Here is a 21,945-nt window from a genome sequence, read left to right on the forward strand (position 1 = left end):
TATATAGATATCAAAAAAGAGTAAGGTTGTTATTCATCAATCCCTTTACAAAAATTAATTTTTAACATTTAAAAGATGGTTGTCCATACAATAGAATTTCGAAACAAAGTGCACAAGTGAATAAATTGTGATCAAGTGATTTAAGTGTATAATACAGTGAAAACAATTTAAGGCTAAAATTAAAAGAAATACAGGTCCAACATTAGTTTCAATTTCCACAGGCAGTACAATTATTTCTATTTTTCTGCTGGGATGTAACAAGGACCAATTGGTGAATTAACGTCGACGTTTCGACCCTGGGGTACGGTGCTGTTTTATTAGCGACCAGTTCGGGTCTTCATCAGGACGAAAGAAAGGAAGGGACAACCTAAAATTAAAGAAGGCGTGCCTGTTTTAGTACGGGGTGTGTGAAATTGACAAGTGGGTGATAACAACCTCTACTGAATTGCTCACCTGAAAATTCGTTTTTTGGGGGGGTGGGGCGTCCTATTTCTGCCTCTACGCAGGTTATTCTTGTGTTCTAGCGTTGATTCTGTAAATTATTAATACCATTAAGCATCCCATATTTTAAGGGTTAACTTAAACGCCACCTTCGGGTGAAAGGTGGCGTTTCATACAAAAAGGTACGTGTTGACATGAACCTGCGTGTCACTGGTTAAATAATTCATGATGAATAGAGCACTGAACGTTGCTTAAATAAATTACAGATCCAACGTCCTGAAAAACCTCCAAAAAGATATTAATCGATCTGCAGCTTCCAGATCCAATTTGTTCACCGGATGGTGACAAATCCTTGAGGTATGTGACTAGCGGAACCCTTAAGTCTAAGTATAAGTTAACCCTTAAAATATGGGATGCTTAATGGTATTAATAATTTACAGAATCAACGCTAGAACACAAGAATAACCTGCGTAGAGGCAGAAATAGGACGCCCCACCCCCCCAAAAAACGAATTTTCAGGTGAGCAATTCAGTAGAGGTTGTTATCACCCACTTGTCAATTTCACACACCCCGTACTAAAACAGGCACGCCTTCTTTAATTTTAGGTTGTCCCTTCCTTTCTTTCGTCCTGATGAAGACCCGAACTGGTCGCTAATAAAACAGCACCATACCCCAGGGTCGAAACGTCGACGTTAATTCACCAATTGGTCCTTGTTACATCCCAGCAGAAAAATAGAAATAATTGTACTGCCTGTGGAAATTGAAACTAATGTTGGACCTGTATTTCTTTTAATTTTAGCCTTAAATTGTTTTCACTGTATTATACACTTAAATCACTTGATCACAATTTATTCACTTGTGCACTTTGTTTCGAAATTCTATTGTATGGACAACCATCTTTTAAATGTTAAAAATTAATTTTTGTAAAGGGATTGATGAATAACAACCTTACTCTTTTTTGATATCTATATAAAATGTGTGGTGTGTGATTTTCTTATTCAAATATTTCCAAGTATAACTAAGTAAGAAAAGTTATAGGAATATATGTTGTGTAACTAAGAAATTGTTCATTCTCCGACAGAACCAATTTTTATTTAACATTGTCTACCCAGGTTCTGAGGGTTACTGGGTTACCCCATTACAAGTAATGGGTCTTTTCAAATTTCAGCATGTTTGTTTGGTCTGGGTCTAAATCTGATGATGAAAGCAAGTAAGAGTCCCTAAAAATGAATGTGTATGTCCATGACCTCCAACCACCTGCATAAATTAAGCACTGGATCCAAGGCTCTGGAGCGATGCCTGTCAGCTGCCTGACTAGTTCTTGCTCCTTTGACTAGTGGAAGAAGACCCATCACCACAATCATTGCCAGGCCTGTGCCAACAGCCTCACCCCAATGCCCTGGTCTATCTGTCCTGCTGAATATTCCATTGAGATCTAGTGTCCAGTGGCAGCTGGCATGGATCAGGGGTGGCAGGGTTGGGTGGAGGGAAAAGGGGGGAAATATAAAAAATAAATTAAACGTTGCTCTTCACCGCATCCTTCTCATCGCGTCTCTCCACTTTTCCCTCTGGCCGGAACAGGAAACACCCAGGCTCCCCTGAGCCAATCACCATGCTGCAATGCAGCATTGTGATTGGTCAGAGTCCCTGGTTCGGTGCTCAGATAGGGAATGGGGGCCTGGGCATGTTCTCCAACCAGGCTCTAATGCAGCACGGGTGGAGAACATGCTAAGTGCGCATGACTGTTTAGCCGGCCCGAGACGGCCGGTCAAACATTCATGAGCACTTAAGGAGTGAAAAACACTCCTCCACTCCCCTGTCCGCAGAGCAGTCCTGCCTCACCCGCCAAGCTGCTGTGCCTGCAACAATAAAAAAATCAAATGATAATAACACTGAGTTATTAGCATCTTATTTTCCTTACACTGCTGAAAAGCAGTGGGAGACGCTTTTCTGCTATCTTGCAAAAGCCAGGTACATTCAGGGCAGTGTTGACTGGTGGTGGGGCCATGTCTTCATATACACCATATCTGTATACTCGTAGTTCTCTGCCAATGTGTTCAGAACTGCATGTAAAATCCATGCAATTATTTTCAATGTTTGTTAGTAAAATGTGCCCAGAATCTCAGCATTTGCCACATATTTTCCAAGAAGAACATCCGACCCCGTACATAATTGCAAATATGTTTTATGTCGTTTGCATCAATTGTACAGGTTGGACATGCTTCCAAAACACCATATGACAAATTCCCAAAGTCTTCCACCAGATCGGGAACCAAAAGCAGCCATGGCAAACAAAATTTAAACCAGCCCTACTCCATTACTTCTCAATCTCTCGTCTCTTCTAGCTCTCCTGAAGCCCCACCATGCCTTCTGTAATTAAGTACCCGGGGAAGTGTGAGAAAGTGATACCGGCACCAGTAGCAAACCCCTGCCTTGAAAAATGGCTACAAAAGCCTTAGACCACCAGGGAAATACCCAGTGGAAAATCCACAGTAGTCCGGGTTTGTCCATGGCTAATCCTGCTTTGAAAGGAATCTTTAAAAACACTTTCCAAATGCTACAAAATATGCTGTGTTGTTTAATATCTCACCATATTGTGCCATTTATTAAAAGATAATGTGGGGAGACTCGCCCACGTCCAAACCGGAGACGCAAGACCCACCTATAGTAGTTCCTTGGGGCCACGCCCCAAACATCTACCCATGGCTATGGGCATGCCCATCCGAATGGGCTGGTAATATAATCAATCCTATGGATTCCTCTTCTGCTGATCGTAGCTGGTTCCTTCAGATCATATACCCATGGATAGTTATAAAAATGCACAGCCCTATGTGTTCTCAATGGAGCTTTGGGTGTGGAATCATCATAAACAAGACACAAGTCTGGTTGTATAATTTCCGATTCCTATGGTGTGATCCTGGACACTCCTGTGTGGTTTATTCTGGTAAATACAATAAATGGTTGAATAAGGGCTGGTACTCCCTATGTCCTCATGGGCCTATCAAGACATTTAGTGTGGCTGGTTGTATCGTACATTCCCATGACTTCCTCCCTTATGGTCCTGGATGGTCTCCAGCAAATATACACCGTGTCTGACTGCATAAATCCCATTTCTACAAGTTGATTCTCTGCCACTCTGGGCGGACTCCAGAGAAGATTTCTTCTCCTAATGCTCACTCAGAGAAAGTGTTCTATTCTCCATATTGAATTTTAACCGGTACGAAACTGAATATTCTAAAGATGAGAAGCATCTGACTTTGTGGATGTGTCTATTCCTACAAATCTGCTACACGCTTGCTATGAAATGTCTTCAAAGAGTACCTACCATAGACCGACGGAGTGGGTGATGCCTTCCCACACTTCTATTAATCCATAAACTAAAACTTAATGCTAGGGAGCCCTGCATCTCCCCCCTTTTTGCTTCAATACACTAAGTTGTTGCATCAAAGCGCAAGAACACAAGTCTAGCCATCATGCAAAAAAAAGTGCAAAACCCTGAAAGCAGTCCCATAAAGCATCATGATAACGGTCTGCAAATGCGCTTTCGCTCTTTGACAGGAGGTATGGAACGATATAAATGCAACTACAGAACCACGGACAAATTATATTATTTTCCAGTTGAGTTTGCCACCAAGCATCAGTCAATGCTTAAAGCAAATCTTGAGAGACACTACATGGTACCCTAATATGCCTGGAAGGACAGCATAATAACGTTCAAGAAGCTACCAGTTCTATTCACTTCGTATTACAAATACAGAAAAGTATTCAAGTTAAATACATCCCTAACAAGATATGTGAGGATCACTTGGAAGAGGTAAAAGGGGGTTAGGCATGGAGTACATCTTATGACTATTAACTGTGCTGGTAGGTTTGAGAGGGAGATTGTTCCATCTCTCGATATCCCCAATAACCGAAGTGGAGTGAACCCTCCTAGCAACCCTTGCGATTTCCTAGGAAGGAATCACTCCACTGAGAAGCAGATTCCAAGTGTTTCACTTTCATCAAGTTGGGGGTGTTGGTACATAGGACTGTAGGAGAGTGGGGTCTGCAATCCCATGGCCACCCCAGATTTTTGCTTTTTGCTTCACTGGTTTACGACTTTCCCTGGCTGTGGGCCTGCTAATCAGACCCACAGCCTAGCTGTTCTCTCTCTAAATTACAACCATGTACCTTAGGTGCATTTTACCAATTGGTACTGGGCCACCTTATCAGTCCCTGTACAGCATACCTTCGGTATCCAGGGCATAGGTGTACCCAGGGCCTACCAGGGGCTGAAGCATGTATTATGCCACCCCTGGCTGGCCACCCAAACAGACACAACTGGCTGCACGACAGCTGGGGCAAGGTGGTGTAAACACCCTTTGCTTTAGATATAGTATTCCTATATCTAACCCTAAAATGGACACATATATTCCTATCAGTCACTCCTATGGCAGGCCTTATCAATCCTGAAGGCAGAGTGCTTGGAACTATGTGAGATGGTGCTCTGGCATGAGCTGAGCCCGTTTGCAGCTTGCGGAACCAAGTCCAAATAGCTGTTCCATGATAACGCTATACCATATACTCTTAAGTGCATTATAATCCTCGCGGTTAAATGCTAACTTTGGTATAGCATTATCAAAACATGTCGAGTAAGGTGTCATACGAATTGGAATACTAACCCCTCGCCAATTCTGGCGACGGGGTTAGCATTCCACCCTTCTAGAGGGACACGACATGTATGTAACTGTGAACCCCGGTTAAAGTCAGACACAGCCTAAGCTCCACAAAATGGATGCTGCCACCGAGACACAAGTCTGCCCTCCTGCTGCTGGGAGTCCTTCCAGCAACGGAGGCCTGGACAAAGGGTTTCCTGTCAGGGGCGGTGCTAGCACCATCCCAGACAGGATTTTGTGTATCCCAGGTAGGCAGGGCTGAAAGGAAGGTGACTGCAAGTGGCACCCCGGTGCTCACTGTGCATATGCCGGCTCAAACCAGTTCCTGGGGCACACCAGCCCCTGAGCTGGGGAGAGACCGGACAAAGGAGAGGGGTGTAACCACCCCCCTCCTGGTCCCACCCATAGGGCAGTACCTAGTCGCGTGCCAGCCCCTTTTCTTAGGATAAAAGGTAGGAGCAGGCCCCCTTCCCAAATTAGATAATTCTGAATCTTGAACTACTTTCCACGAAAGGAACTCTTGACTTTTTCTGAAGACTCTCCCTTGTGGCTAAGGAGTAGCCACCCTGCACCAGCAGGCACCATCGAAGCTCTTGCGGTTTGCTGCACGTCCATCCTCCGGATCAAGACTGCCCAGCTCGACGAGACCCGGATTCCCTGCCATCTCTGACCTCTACCTACATCATCCAGCCCAGCTGAGATTCGTGGGTGTGACGAGACCCGTGGGACCGGCCATCCTCAAGACCTGCACGACGCTTCACCAGCACGACCCCCGAGAGACCCTCGAGTAAGTGCACTGGGGTTTGAGAAGCCCTAACCCTAAGCAGCTCCAGCACCAAAGTCCAGCCTCCCAGCATCCACGAGATCTGCGTGGGGCCCTTCTGCTTCCTTGCTGCTTGCCACGTTGTCCGGACACTTGCCCGTTGGCTAGTGACCCTCTTGACGACGTACCACGACATTTTCAGCGCTGGTCTAGGTCCCCTAGACTGACCCTTGCTTCTTGTCCAACAAGAAGTGCCCTGGACCCTCCTGGTCCACTCCAGACGCCATCTTGACTCCACCGCGTGGGCTTGCCTTTGCCAAGGTTTGTTGCTCAAATCCTGAGTCCAGCATCGCCGACAGCCGACAGCCTCGTGGGACAGCTCGCACCTCCAGCCTGGACGCCAACAACGCCTCCTAGCCCGTGTGACTGCAGAGTCCAGCGTCGCCCACTCACCTGGTCGAGGTGACTTCCTCCGGTGCCATCCTGGTGCCCACATAATCACTGGCTATTGATTAAGAACTAAGTCCCCTCTGCTTTCAGGTCGTCTCCTTCACTGATCCAGCCTTGGATCACACCGAACTTCTTCACTGGTCGCCTGCCAGCAACTTCTTCTTTCAGGCTCCATAGACTTCAACGAGGATTCCCGACGTCTTTTGAACTCTATGCAGCCGCGGCCCCTGGGCTAGGTAACTTGAGTATTTCGGTACTCCAGCACAGGTTTACTATCCAAGTGTCCAGATCCTTTTTCGTTTTTAGTCTACCTAGTCGGATTCGTCCGGAAACAGTAACTTAAGAAACGCTAGCACCCATAGACTTGGTCCCGCATCCCGCGTGAGAGTGCACACTCTGCACCCGATCTCCCTAGGCCTCCTGCTCGTAATCTTAAGGTTCAGTAGTGTAGTCCTAGCGATCCTGAAGCCTCTGGATCTTGTTACTTACCTGCTAGTATTTTGCATTCCACTTTTTGTGTATATGGTTTTTCGTGCCTCTCGGGCATTTGTGTAAATTGTGCAACTTAAAGTATTTTCGTAAGAGTTTTGTATTGTGCTTAGCTCCCTGACTCATAAAGAGTTCAGGGTAGACTTGTTATAAATAAATATCCTTTATTTTCATAACAACTTGTGTGGTGTCCTTTCACTTGGTGTTCAAGGGGTATATGTGATGGTAAAACAGCTGGCTTAACACGCCCTCTAGAGTTTAGCCTGAAGACTGCTCGTGTCCATGCTACTAGGATAGCTGGTCTGAAAGGTTGACTTACAACCAATCATCAATAAGGGTTGTTTGGTATGATACAAAGTGATCACTAGAATAGTGAGCACTATATATCAGGCCAACTTCTCACATTGGTGGGCAGCGGTTGGGATTTGAGCTTGCTGTTGGTTTTTTTAAACCTTTATTGTACAGAAAGCGCTCACAGATACGGGCCTACAACCCATTCGGGCCGGCCACCACAATGAAAGAAACATATCAGGCAATACAGAAGCTCCAACAGGATATCAAAGCAGTCCCTACAAAAAGCAAAGGCATAAAGCCTCCGAGCAACCATCACGAACAGGATGAGAGAAGGTTGATTTTACAATAGAGGAAAGGGTGTAGCAGAATAATGGCAATCCGTAATGTCCAGAGGGCCGTGGTGGGCCGCGAGCAAGCAGAAGTAGCGAACACAGGAAAATGCAAAAAGAACAGTCACATTTTAGCAAAGGCAGAACGTGAGTCCCACAATAATAGCAATTGCAACCGCTGCCCAGCGCCCCCCACCACTACGAGAACACACACTAATACACAAAACTAAAATTAGGTTTGCAAAACAAAAAGCCCTCTGCCACAACAACCCAGAGGAGGAAAGAGAAAGGGGAGAGAGGGAAAAAAAGGAGGGGTGAAAGGACATAGGAAAAAGGGGGGGGAAAGTAAGGACGCAGCGGCACTGCACGCACCCCATGGCTAACAAAGCACTCAAGAATAGACCGGCACAAGGAACTAGTGGTAACAGGAGGAATGAATGCGTAGTAAACCGGGACGGCAGGAATACCCGAAGGCCCATGCCAGCAAAAGACACCCCAGGGGGCCACATGCCGACACCGCGTCACGAAAAAAGAAGGGGATACATAAGAGCCATAGAACAAAAAAAGGGGGGAATGAGGGAAAAACACAAAAGGACAGACCCCCCCCCACCCCGCACAACCCACCCTGCACTCCTGCAGAAGGCTATGGCCTACCCCCCAGCAGCGTGCCTGTCGCCCTAATCAGAACCCGAAATATAGGAGAAATAAAAGTAGGAAAGAACCACAAAGACAAAAAGAAGAAGGGAAAACAGGGAAATAACAGCGGGAGAGGAGCCATCGAATCAAAACCCCATCAGCTCCCACCCCCCCGTCCGAGAACACTCAGAGCCCACGGGAAGACAATAAGCACGAGGATAAAGTCCAGGAACATGAAGAAGAATCGAACATAGTCTTACAGTTACAAACGGATCATCCGACCATACCGCAAAAGAATAGTCCACCGAGGCAAGTTCATCTCAACCCTGTCCTTGTTTATCCCAAGCTATAGTCGTCCAACGCACAAGGAACCAGATCATGTGGAACAGGAGGTGAAGAACAGGGAGTCCGATCGGCAATCCACACAAGTCGCATCGATCGCGACCCGGATGAACAGGAAAGGACGGCAGCCACTTCAGGCAATGCAGGCACAGTTCCGAAGACAACATGAGGAAAGCCGAGCCGGCGGAGCAATCACAGAATCTTCGTTCGGCCAGTCGAGGCAAAAAGGGAAAGGGAGATCCAACGAGGTTGTTCCGGATGGGACCTGGCCGGCGGACCCCCAGCCCAGGAGGGAGCACCGGATGAAGGAGGGCAGGAGACATCTGAACACCCAAATCGACGGCAGCCGCCGGGCCTACGACCTCCAGGAAAGTTCCAGCAGCACACAACAGAGATGAAGCCGCACACACCGGGGGGGGCCCAGCGGGCCCGGCAAAACGATCCTCCTCCAGGTCAATGATAGGTGCGGCCGTGAGAGCACCCCAGGAGCGCAGGGCGGCGAGGATGTCGCCAAGCGTAGGGCCACCTTCACAGTATTCAGCAAACGTGCCTTGCGGCGGACCAGCTTCGCCAGTCTCGGCCAGGCCGAGAGACATGGGGCCGGCCGCCATCTTAGAAGCCCGGCGGGGCCGCGGCAAACTCCAACCCCCGTCCGAACACCGGCGGGGCAAACAGGATACGGCCGACCACCAGCAGAGGCACCACCAGGGCAGAAAGGGGGGCCACCAGAAGAAGGCGAGTCGCCGGCTCCCCACACGCCGCCGGCAACGTTCTCCGAGTCCGGGCGGAGGAACTCAAAATGGCCGGACCGGAGGACAAAGGGGAGACGAGCCACATACACGGTCAACCCCGTCCATGGAAGGCAGCGCCCCAACACCAGGCCGCAGGACCGCCGGACCAGGCCCGGAAAGCCGCAACTGGTCTAATTGCACATCGGCCTCTCCGACCGAGCCCACACCGCCACCAAGGGCCGGCCACAGCGCCTCGTCAGGCCCGGGCGCCGCCAAGGAGAGTCAGGCCCGCTCGCTCCGGAAACCCCGAAGCAGACAAGGGCACAGCTCAGGATCCGCGGCACCCAGGAACAAAAGGATCAAACGGTAAGTGCCTGCGAAATGTCGTAGTCCCATATTCCATCAAAGAATACTTCCCGGGGCAGGATAAAAGACAGGATAGTCGTTCCAGACAGGAGAGCGAACGGAGCCGAGCTAAAACGAGGCCATCTCGGACGCGAGCTTGGCTCCTCCCCCGAGCTTGCTGTTGTTTTACCTCGCACCTATCCTAAGAATATCAATTGAAAGATCACATAAGTACCCAAGTACATATAACTTAACTTAGAATACTCTGAGTTCTACTGAACCAGCTGTTGTAGTGCAACAGGGCTTAGCACACCCTGACTACAACTCTTAGCAAGGGATCAGTAGGTAAACCCATAGTGTAGGTAGGTGCATCACTTACACCACACTAGAAGCATGTCTACCCATGGAGAGTCTTCAGAGACTCCCCTTGTGGTTGTTGACCCTCCACAGGTCACTTCCAGATATGCAGGCCTTAGCTTCCAGGAGATGAGACAATTGTGTACCTCCAGGAAACTAAAACAGGGTTCTAACCCTACCACTCCTTTTCTGTTAGGTCTCTTAGAGACATATGATGCGAGAAAAGCTTCTCAGACAGATGGGAGCATGCCCCCCTTAGAAGGTACTCGTGGTGACCCAGACTCCAACCTCCCTGAAACAGAAGATGTAGAAGAGGAGGAGGAGGAGGAAGAGGAAGTCTCTGGGGATGAGGCAGACAATGGTCCTGAGCTAGTCAGACTTACTAGGGCCAACTTAGACCTACATAGGGAAGGATCTGGGGGACCCCCAGTACTGACCCTAAGCAGGCCTAACTTTGGAGTTAGAAGAGATAGGTCTCATTCTAGGGACTCCAATAGATCTGTGCACTCTCATGCCTCTGCTCAGAGGAGAATGATCTCTCCCCAGAGGAGACTGACTTCCCCTCAGAGAAGAGAACATGAAGCAAGGATGAAACAGGCTAATCTGAGGATTCAGAGGGAAGAACTTGCCCTTGCCAAGGAGAAGCTTGCCTTTGCTAGAGAGCAACAGTTAAGTGGGGTAGCCCCCACTGGTGGCAGCAATATCCCTAAGGATAAAGACAGGAGTTTTGATACTAGACACCCGAGTAAAATAGTGCCCCCCTTTAAACAAGGGGATGACATCCACAAATGGATGACTGCTTTGGAGAGGGCCTGCACTGTCCAGTGCATCCCCCAGAGTCAGTGGGCAGCTATTTTGTGGCTCTCCTTTGAAGGTAAAGGTAGAGATAAGCTCCTCACTACTAGAGCTGAGGATGCTAACAATTACCAAGTCTTGAAGAATACACTGATTGATGGGTTTGGCTTAACCATTGAACAGTACAGGTTGCTGTTCAGAGACACCCAGAAAATTCAGTCTCAAGATTGGGCTGACTTTGTAGATTGTGCCACTAAGGCTTTTGAAGGCTGGTTACTGGGAAGTAAAGTTACTGATTACACAGGATTGTATAATCTAATTATGAGAGAACAAATCTTAAGTAATTGTCAAAATCAGTTGTTGCATCAGCACCTTATTGACTCAGATCTGACCTCTCCCCAAGAATTGGGAAAGAAGGCAGACAGATGGGTCAGGACAAGGGTCAAGCAGCAGAACCAGAACCATGGTGGTGGCCAGAAGAAAGCAGATCCCAGGGGTAATGAGAACAAGCAAAATGACCAGAAGTCTTCAACAGGGCCCCAACAATCTAAAGAGGGTGGGTCCCAGAATTCCCAGAATTCCCAAAAGAAGAAGAATGGTCAGAAGAAACCATGGTGCCAATACTGCAAAAGTAATACTCACTGGTTTAGTGAGTGCACCAAGAAAGGCCCAACTCCTACCACTACTGCCCCTAAGGCATCTGCACCCCCTAGTACAGTTAGTAGTGGTAGTAATCCTCCTAAGGCTATAGTGGGGTTAACCCTGGGAACTGAGGCGGGCTCTGACTTAGTCAGAACACCTACTCAGGCTGTTCTTGTTTGTACTGGGGACATGGATATGACCCCTATAATAAGTCCCAGTACTCTGGGCAAGTACAGGCAGACGCCTTTGATTAATGGAAACATGGCTCAGGCCTACAGGGACACTTGTGCCAGTGTCACCATGGTGACACCTAACTTTGTGGACCCTGACCAGGTAATACTGGGAGCAGACTACCTGGTGACCAATGCTAGCAATGCCACTACCTCCCATAGTATGGCACTTGTTAACTTCTCCTGGGGAGGGGTAAATGGCCTCAAAAGGGTTGTTGTTAGTTCAGACCTCCCTGTGGACTGTCTTTTGGGCAATGATTTGGAATCCTCCTTATGGTCAGATGTGGAGTATAGGACTCATGTGGAAATGTTAGGTTTGTCAGCACATGTCCTTGCTGTGACTAGGTCACAGGCCAAGAAATGCCCAGCTGAACTAGTGCTGAATCCTGGAACAATGGACCAGACACTACCCAAGAGAAAGAGCAGTAGGGGTAAGATTGACTCTTCCCCCCTGCCTCAGGTGATGGATCAGCTCTCTCAGGAGACTGACCCCAAGACCCCAGAATGAACTGTCCTAGAAGAGCTTGAGCCTGAACAGGTTGAGTTTCTTGGGACAGGGGGCCCTTCCATGGCAGACTTGAGGCAGGCACAGTTAGACTGTTCCTCTCTTGAACCCCTCAGACAGCAGGCTGCTGCTGAGGCTGCAGGGAATGCCACAGGTGCCCATAAAGTGTACTGGGACGATGGACTCCTTTACTCTGAGGCAAGAGACCCCAAGCCTGGTGCTACCAGGAGGCTGGTCATCCCCTTGTCTCTGAGAGGTTTCCTTCTCACCTTGGCCCATGAAATTCCCCTTGCAGGTCACTGAGGCCAGAATAAGACTTGGGACAGGCTTGCCCCACACTTTCACTGGCCCCATATGTCTGAGGACACTAAGAACTTTTGTCGTTCATGTGTCACCTGCCAAGCCAGTGGCAAATCAGGTGGCACAACAAAGGCCCCCCTTATACCACTACCTGTGGTGGGGGTTCCCTTTGAAAGAGTGGGGATTGACATTGTTGGACCAATGGACCCCCCAACAGCATCTGGGCACAGATTTATACTGGTGGTAGTGGATCATGCCACCAGGTATCCAGAAGCTATTCCCCTTAGAACCACTACAGCTCCTGTTGTGGCAAGAGCCCTGGTTGGAGTTTTCTCCAGAGTGGGGTTCCCTAAGGAGGTGATCTCTGACAGAGGTGCAAACTTCATGTCAGGATACTTGACTGCTATGTGGAAGGAATGTGGTGTGAATTACAAATTCACCACACCCTATCACCCACAATGCAATGGGCTTGTTGAAAGATTCAACAAGACCCTCAAAGGGATGATAAAAGGGTTACCAGAAAAGCTTAGGCGAAGATGGGACATCCTTTTACCCTGCCTTCTGTTTGCTTACAGAGAGGTCCCACAGAAGGGGGTTGGTTACAGCCCTTTTGAGCTTTTGTTTGGACATCCTGTAAGAGGACCCCTATGTCTTGTGAAGGAAGGATGGGAGTTATCTCTCAAAAAGCCTAAACTTGACATAGTGGACTATGTACTTGGTCTCCGCTCCAGGATGGCAGAGTACATGGAGAAGGCATCTAAAAACCTGGAGGCCAGCCAAGAACTTCAAAAAGCTTGGCATGACCAAAAGGCTGTCCTAACTGTTTACCATGCAGGACAGAAGGTGTGGGTGTTGGAGCCAGTGGCCCCAGCAGCTCTCCAAGACAAATGGTCTGGACCCCACATCATCATTGAACAAAAGGGAGAAGTCACCTATTTGGTGGACATGGGAACTCCCAGGAGCCCTCACAGAGTACTTCATGTGAATAGGCTCAAAGCATTTGTTGACAGGGAGGACATGGGCTTGCTCATGGCCACAGATGAGGGACAGGAGGAAGAGAGTGACCCTCTCCCAGACCTGCTCACTCAGAACCCTGATGATGGATCAGTGGATGGTGTAGTCTTTTCTGACAGCCTCTCTGAGCATCAGCAACAGGATTGTAGGCAAGTCCTTCAATCCTTCAGACAAATGTTTTCTCTGACCCCCAGTCAGACAAACTGGTGCACACATGAGGTGGACACTGGAGACAGTCTGCCTATAAAGAGTAAAATCTACAGACAACCTGACCACGTCAGGGACTGCATAAAAACTGAAGTACAAAAGATGTTGGAATTGGGAGTCATTGAACCCTCAGAGAGCCCTTGGGCTAGTCCTGTAGTTCTAGTGCCTAAACCTCACACCCAGGATGGTAAGAGAGAGATGAGGTTTTGCGTAGACTACAGGGGTCTCAATGCTGTCACTAAGACAGATGCCCATCCAATACCAAGAGCAGATGAACTCATTGACAGATTGGCTTCTGCCAAGTTCTTGAGTACATTTGACCTGACAGCTGGTTATTGGCAAATCAGGTTAGCTGAGGATGCCAAGGCCAAGACAGCATTTTCTACCCCAGGAGGTCATTACCAATTTGTGGTGATGCCCTTTGGTTTGAAAAATGCCCCTGCCACTTTTCAAAGGTTGGTGAACCAAGTTCTCACTGGGTTGGATGACTTTTGTGCAGCATATCTAGATGATATTGCTGTCTTTAGCTCCACCTGGGAGGATCACCTGATCCACCTGAGGAAAGTTTTAGAGGCCCTGCAAAAGGCAGGCCTCACTATCAAGGCTACTAAGTGCCAGATAGGGCAGAGTCAAGTTGTATACTTGGGCCACCTTGTAGGTGGAGGCCAAGTTCAACCTCTGGAGAGCAAGATACAGGCCATAAAGGACTGGGCTCCTCCAACCACCCAGACACAGGTCAGAGCTTTCTTGGGCCTGTCTGGTTATTACAGGAAATTCGTCAGAAATTATGGAACCATTGTGACTCCACTTAATGACCTGACAAGTAAGAAAATGCCAAAGAAAGTTCAGTGGACAGTTAGCTGTCAGAAGGCATTCGATGACCTAAAGCAGGCCATGTGCACTGCACCTATTCTCAAGAGTCCAGACTACTCCAAACCTTTCATTGTCCAAACAGATGCTTCTGAGTTGGGTTTGGGAGCTGTTCTATCTCAGCTGAATATTGATGGTCATGACCAGCCCATTGCTTTTATAAGTAGAAGGCTGACCCCTAGAGAGAAACGTTGGTCAGCTATTGAGAGGGAGGCCTTTGCTGTGGTTTGGGCCCTGAAGAAGTTGAGGCCCTACTTGTTTGGTACTCACTTCAAAGTTCAGACCGACCATAAGCCCCTCTTATGGCTAAATCAAATGAAGGGTGAAACCCCCAAACTTCTTAGGTGGTCCATTTCCCTACAGGGGATGGAGTTTACAGTGGAGCACCGCCCAGGAACTGACCATGGTAATGCAGATGGTCTCTCCAGGTACTTCCACTTAGAGCAAGAAGACTCACCTGGTCAAGGTTAGTTTAATGTCCCTAAGTTTGGGGGGGGGGTTATGTAGGAGAGTGGGGTCTGCAATCCCATGGCCACCCTAGATGTTTGCTTTTTGCTTCACTGGTTTACGACTTTCCCTGGCTGTGGGCCTGCTAATCAGACCCACAGCCTAGCTGTTCTCTCTCTAAATTACAACCATGTACCTTAGGTGCATTTTACCAATTGGTACTGGGCCACCTTATCAGTCCCTGTACAGCATACCTTAGGTATCCAGGGCATAGGTGTACCCAGGGCCTACCAGGGGCTGAAGCATGTATTATGCCACCCCTGGCTGGCCACCCAAACAGACACAACTGGCTGCACGACAGCTGGGGCAAGGTGGTGTAAACACCCTTTGCTTTAGATATAGTATTCCTATATCTAACCCTAAAATGGACACATATATTCCTATCAGTCACTCCTATGGCAGGCCTTATCAATCCTGAAGGCAGAGTGCTTGGAATTATGTGAGATGGTGCTCTGGCATGAGCTGAGCCCGTTTGCAGCTTGCGGAACCAAGTCCAAATAGCTGTTCCATGAGAACGCTATACCATATACTCTTAAGTGCATTATAATCCTCGCGGTTAAATGCTAACTTTGGTATAGCATTATCAAAACATGTCGAGTAAGGTGTCATACGAATTGGAATACTAACCCCTCGCCAATTCTGGCGACGGGGTTAGCATTCCACCCTTCTAGAGGGGCACGACATGTATGTAACTGTGAACCCCGGTTAAAGTCAGACACAGCCTCAGCTCCACAAAATGGATGCTGCCACCGAGACACAAGTCTGCCCTCCTGCTGCTGGGAGTCCTTCCAGCAACGGAGGCCTGGACAAAGGGTTTCCTGTCAGGGGCGGTGCTAGCACCATCCCAGACAGGATTTTGTGTATCCCAGGTAGGCAGGGCTGAAAGGAAGGTGACTGCAAGTGGCACCCCGGTGCTCACTGTGCATATGCCGGCTCAAACCAGTTCCTGGGGCACACCAGCCCCTGAGCTGGGGAGAGACCGGACAAAGGAGAGGGGTGTAACCACCCCCCTCCTGGTCCCACCCATAGGGCAGGACCTAGTCGCGTGCCAGCCCCTTTTCTTAGGATAAAGGTAGGAGCAGGCCCCCTTCCCAAATTAGATAATTCTGAATCTTGAACTACTTTCCACGAAAGGAACTCTTGACTTTTTCTGAAGACTCTCCCTTGTGGCTAAGGAGTAGCCACCCTGCACCAGCAGGCACCATCTAAGCTCTTGCGGTTTGCTGCACGTCCATCCTCCGGATCAAGACTGCCCAGCTCGACGAGACCCAGATTCCCTGCCATCTCTGACCTCTACCTACATCATCCAGCCCAGCTGAGATTCGTGGGTGTGACGAGACCCGTGGGACCGGCCATCCTCAAGACCTGCACGACGCTTCACCAGCACGACCCCCGAGAGACCCTCGAGTAAGTGCACTGGGGTTTGAGAAGCCCTAACCCTAAGCAGCTCCAGCACCGAAGTCCAGCCTCCCAGCATCCACGAGATCTGCGTGGGGCCCTTCTGCTTCCTTGCTGCTTGCCACGTTGTCCGGTCACTTGCCCGTTGGCTAGTGACCCTCTTGACGACGTACCACGACGTTTTCATCGCTGGTCTAGGTCCCCTAGACTGGCCCTTACTTCTTGTCCAACAAGAAGTGCCCTGGACCCTCCTGGTCCACTCCAGACGCCATCTTGACTCCACCGCGTGGGCTTGCCTTTGCCAAGGTTTGTTGCTCAAATCCTGAGTCCAGCATCGCCGACAGCCGACAGCCTCGTGGGACAGCTCGCACCTCCAGCCTGGACGCCGACAACGCCTCCTAGCCGGTGTGACTGCAGAGTCCAGCGTCGCCCACTCACCTGGTCGAGGTGACTTCCTCCGGTGCCATCCTGGTGCCCACATAATCACTGGCTAGTGATTAAGAACTAAGTCCCCTCTGCTTTCAGGTCGTTTCCTTCACTGATCCAACCTTGGTTCACACCGAACTTCTTCACTGGTCGCCTGCCAGCAACTTCTTCTTTCAGGCTCCAAAGACTTCAACGAGGATTCCCGACGTCTTTTGAACCCTATGCAGCCGCGGCCCCTGGGCTAGGTAACTTGAGTATTTCGGTACTCCAGCACAGGTTCACTATCCAAGTGTCCAGATCCTTTTTCGTTTTTAGTCTACCTAGTCGGATTCGTCTGGAAACAGTAACTTAAGAAACGCTAGCACCCATAGACTTCGTCCCGCATCCCGCGTGAGAGTGCACACTCTGCACCCGATCTCCCTAGGCCTCCTGCTCGTAATCTTAAGGTTCAGTAGTGTAGTCCTAGCGATCCTGAAGCCTCTGGATCTTGTTACTTACCTGCTAGTATTTCGCATTCCACTTTTTGTGTATATGGTTTTTCGTGCCCCTCGGGCATTTGTGTAAATTGTGCAACTTAAAGTATTTTCGTAAGAGTTTTGTATTGTGCTTAGCTCCCTGAGTTCAGGGTAGACTTGTTATAAATAAATATCCTTTATTTTCATAACAACTTGTGTGGTGTCCTTTCACTTGGTGTTCAAGGGGTATATGTGATGGTAAAACAGCTGGCTTAACACGCCCTCTAGAGTTTAGCCTGAAGACTGCTCGTGTCCATGCTACTAGGATAGCTGGTCTGAAAGGTTGACTTACAACCAATCATCAATAAGGGTTGTTTGGTATGATACAAAGTGATCACTAGAATAGTGAGCACTATATATCAGGCCAACTTCTCACAAGGACTACTTTAAAAAGAGAATCGAGGATAGGGGGCTTAGTAGAAGAACCTTACTCGTGTAATGAAGCAACCTACCAGAATCAACAAAAAATACAAGTTCCCTCTTGGGAGAAGACAATCTAACAACAGTACTACCTTCCACTTGAGCATAGCATCAATCAAGCACTACAACAGGCAAGCTGCTGCTAATACAGTGCAACCCCAAAGGTTCTGATCAAACCACTACATATAAAAGCCTCTTGACGGTAATGGCACAAGTCCTGCAACCTCATGCCGTGACACTGCTGCACAGAATGCTGGTATTTCACCACTACCTGCACGGAGCTCAGTAAAAATACATTTTTTAAGGAAATGTGGTAATTTCCTAAAATGAAAGGACGTTTTAATTATATAGATATTCTGTCATCTTGGATTTTTTTGTTTCAATTATATTTGGGTAAAGAACGAGGTCTAGGTTTATTGAACACTCCAAGGATCTGTGTTCTTAGAAGAGGTGAAATATCACACACACATATATACGACTACTTCCCCTCACAGGCAGTAGGTAGCTCTCCCCTGTATAAACACTATAAACTCCCTTCACCTCTCCCCTGGTGAGAAGCATGTTACAGGCCCAATTGAGTTCCTCTTTTGTAGGCTGCAGCTAAAGTCTATCTTCATAGCGGTTCCCTCTCATATGTGTCTGTCAGAATATGAAGGCGCCCTGTCCCTCTTCTGCAGCTCTTTCCTCTGTGTATGGGCACTTTGGTTACCATCTTTCAAAAGCTGTTTTAATTACCTTTTAAAATAGGTATGAGTACTTTCAGAAACACGCCTAAATTGTCACTGAAACTAATGGAACAAAATCTAAAAAATTAATAGCAAGGATAAGAAACATTTTCTCAGCAAATAGCAGAGATGATGCTTTTGCAAAAAATTATGCAAAATTCAGACAAGGAAAAACCCATCTGGACATGCCCATAGGACTCCCAGCTGGTCCCTGTAGCATCATGAAGATTACCGGTAAGTAAACCGTCAATTACCGACGCATGCACATACCTAAAGCACCTCTTGGCAGTGTTGCATTAGATAGAAGTGGGGGTAAAAACTCAACACATGGATTATTTTAAAAAACTGTGGAACCAAATTAATTTCTGGCCAGACTGTGTCACAATACATAAATATGATGAACATAATGCTTAACATTGTCAAGCATTCACCCCCGTCACAGATTTGGGTTAAATCCATTGCTTTTTGCTCACAATGCACCCCAGATTGGACCTAGCCATATGCAAATCAGTCTTGACAATGCTCCCCATGGGAAAAGTCTAAACCGAACTACCAAGCAAGGTCCTCACGGCTTTGGGGGGTATCACCCCTCATAAGCCGAGCAAGCTTGAATCCAAAAGCAAAAATAACAGATGATGGACAGAATGCTGAACATATGCAAATCAGTCTTGACCCTGCTCCTCGTGGAAACAGTCCAGCCTGAGCTGCCAAGCCATATCCTCCCTGGAACGGAAACAAGCATCCTGTGACAGGTTTTGGGGTTTCACCCATCATCAGTCAGGCTAGCTTGAATCCAGTCGATCAGTGAGTATGGGACCCACGCCTGGGCATACCCTTCCCACTTAGGGTGACAAAAGCAAAAAGAACAGATGATGGCCGGAATCCTTTACAATGCAAACATTCACCCCCAGCCACAGATCTGTGCTTAATCCATCGTTTTTATGCTCACCACGATACCTCAGTTTTGACCCAGCCATATGCAAATCAGTGTTGACTCTGACCGGAAACAAGCATCTGGGCCATGAGTCACTTGAACACTCTGTCCTCCCCTTTTCTGTTTATTAAGTTTTGAGCAGTTACAAAATCTGTCTGTATTTGCTCTGCATACGTACATCTTTGGTATATGAACCTTCAGATTCTATGTGTATTGTGGGATATAATTTGAGCCATGCAACTTTAATAGGTTACTGTTAATTGTGTCATTCATACCACTAGTAGAATTGACATATATACCCACCATGTGTGTGTTTTTGCTCCATGCAGTGTCTCTAAAAACATATATATTCTGTTTTGAGGAAGACCTTCGTAAAATTCCTTTAGGCCCACAGAGAAGGCCGAAACGTGTCAGCTTATACTAAGTGGCCAGGAGTGATCTATTCCCAAAGAAAAGTAGAGACATGGGAAGGCCCTAGGGAGTATCAACACCTCCAGAGACCGAATTACTTCAACTCCGACCACCAAGGGCCATATGGTAATTTAGCACCCAAACGCTGAGGGTAAACAAGATGCCCCTTCCATACTGGAATCGTTATTAGTCAGTAGTTATTGATAGACACTATTCACAAAGATTATTATATGCAAACATATATGTTGAACATTTGTATACATGTAAAAATACAAGTCATCACATTGCAGTATGTAATATTGTTGGATTGAATGTATGCCATGTACTTCCTCTTGTGATATTCGGGTTGATTTATATTTGTGCATTGTTTGTTTTGTCCCACAATGTATAATTGATGTGTGGTGGTTTCTGAAGTAAAGATACCCTTGGAAAGTAGCACGAGTAACCATTCTATATGTGTGTTTCAGGTGTATATATATATATATATGCCTTGCTCCTTGAACATGTAAGGCTATGGCTTGTTGTATAATGTTGCAGGTATGTGAGGGTAAGCAGAACTAAAGTATATGAAATAATAAGCAATCGTCATGGACGAATGAGACCCGAAGTAATTACGTGGTCTCTGATACACTAAAGGAAGTGTTCGAATTATAGTGCAGGGGGTACACATATCTTTAGAAAAGATGTATCAACCTGGCACTAGTAAAAAATGTAAGGCATACGGTCGTGCAACAAACTTTCATCATCAATATTCATAAAATAGCAGAAATGGAGGTCTCTAGCTCTACATTCACACACATGGTTCCACTGTCTGCTTTCCGATGCAAACCATTAACTTCCTGGCAAATTTCAATGGGCTGACTTTTATTGCTACCCATTTTCCTTTACATTTTAAAGGAATTTCAGTGTTGACACTGTGAGTAGCAGAGACATCGTTATATCAAAATGACACATTTTGTTTCTGTTTTTTTTTTTTACGGTGCAGCGGTTTACACCTTTGACCACCAGCCCACACACTCTTGACTCAGTATCCCTCAGGGAGCTGCCACTCCCACTCGTGTCTTAAAACGGAAGTTAACTAGTTGCATACGCTTTCAACTTGATTCAGATGCAGCACTTGGACATGGAATAATTGCGCAAAGCAGAAACAAGCAATGGAATTGCTACAAGTCAAAATTAACAACAATTGGACAATTTCCCAAAGGGGTTGTCATTTGACTCTGCACAACATTATTATTATATATATATATTTTTTATTATTATTATTATTTTGTTATCAGTAATGATAGTTCGGTTGATTCATTGAGCCCAACTAAACCAGGACTCCTCCCACCATGCACTTAAATTGGTAAATGAAATGATGTGTCTGACACTGACACGAGACATCTGGTAAAAGAAACAGGATTCCAAGATGCAGACGATATTAACTGAAATTGTCCTTACGCGCTATCTCGTTCGCTCTCAGGGGTCCCTACGTCCTCATTCATTATTTCCCTAGTTTCTTGTTTCTGCTCCTTCCCTTCTAGCACTTCAAACTAAGACCACCCCTATTTTCAGACTCCCGCACATCGCCACCATTCGCTCCTATTTATTTTCTAGCTCTATCTCTCCACCTTCTTTGAACACAGTCTGCAATAGCTTTTAATCACTCCTTGCCGTCTTTGCTCTTAACCCCCTCACACACATCTAGCGTCCATTTGCATCCTTACCCCCACAAGCACCGACCACTCCTTTCCCTACTATAACTCATTAAATTAATTGAACTTGCTTTACTCACAGCTTGCACGATCTGCTCTGATTGCCAATTTTAGTAAGCTCTCACCTAGCAACCAGTGTACGCCGGAAGTCCCACCCGTGGCATGCCGGGAAAACCGAGCACTGTGGTTGGTGGGATTTCGTATCGGTTGCCTGGAGACGGCGAAGCTTACCCGGTAGAAGGCGGAGCCAAAGGAACGCGGCGAAGAGGAATCTTTTAGCGGGTTGGGATTTAGGATCGAGTGCCAGCTGGACAGAAGTGTCAACGGTACAGTCAAGAGGATTGAGGCGCGAGCCTGTGTCCTGGACTCTGGTTCGGCTACGGAAAGACTATACACCGCTCGATACATATTGGCAATAGTTCGTGCAACGCTGAATGTATGCTTTAAAACGAAAGGTGAACAATACAAGGAGGAGACCCCTTCCTAGCTAGAGGTGGACGAGGCATCAAATCAACAG

At 47.4% G+C, this 21,945-nt stretch overlaps 1 protein-coding gene across 1 annotated transcript in view; it reads right to left on the reverse strand.

Annotated features, from left to right (window-relative positions):
* Nucleotides 1-21,558, reverse strand: part of LOC144792163 (uncharacterized) — a 581,805-nt gene extending 560,247 nt beyond the window's left edge. Inside the window, exon 1 of the mRNA XM_078667056.1 lies at nt 21,509-21,558. The gene's annotated coding sequence lies outside the window, so the exon portion shown is untranslated. The remainder of the gene's footprint in view (nt 1-21,508) is intronic.
* Between the last annotated feature and the right edge of the window lie 387 nt (nt 21,559-21,945).

This window comes from Lissotriton helveticus, chromosome 11 (genome assembly GCF_964261635.1).
Source record: "Lissotriton helveticus chromosome 11, aLisHel1.1, whole genome shotgun sequence".
In the NCBI taxonomy this organism is placed as follows: domain Eukaryota; kingdom Metazoa; phylum Chordata; class Amphibia; order Caudata; family Salamandridae; genus Lissotriton; species Lissotriton helveticus.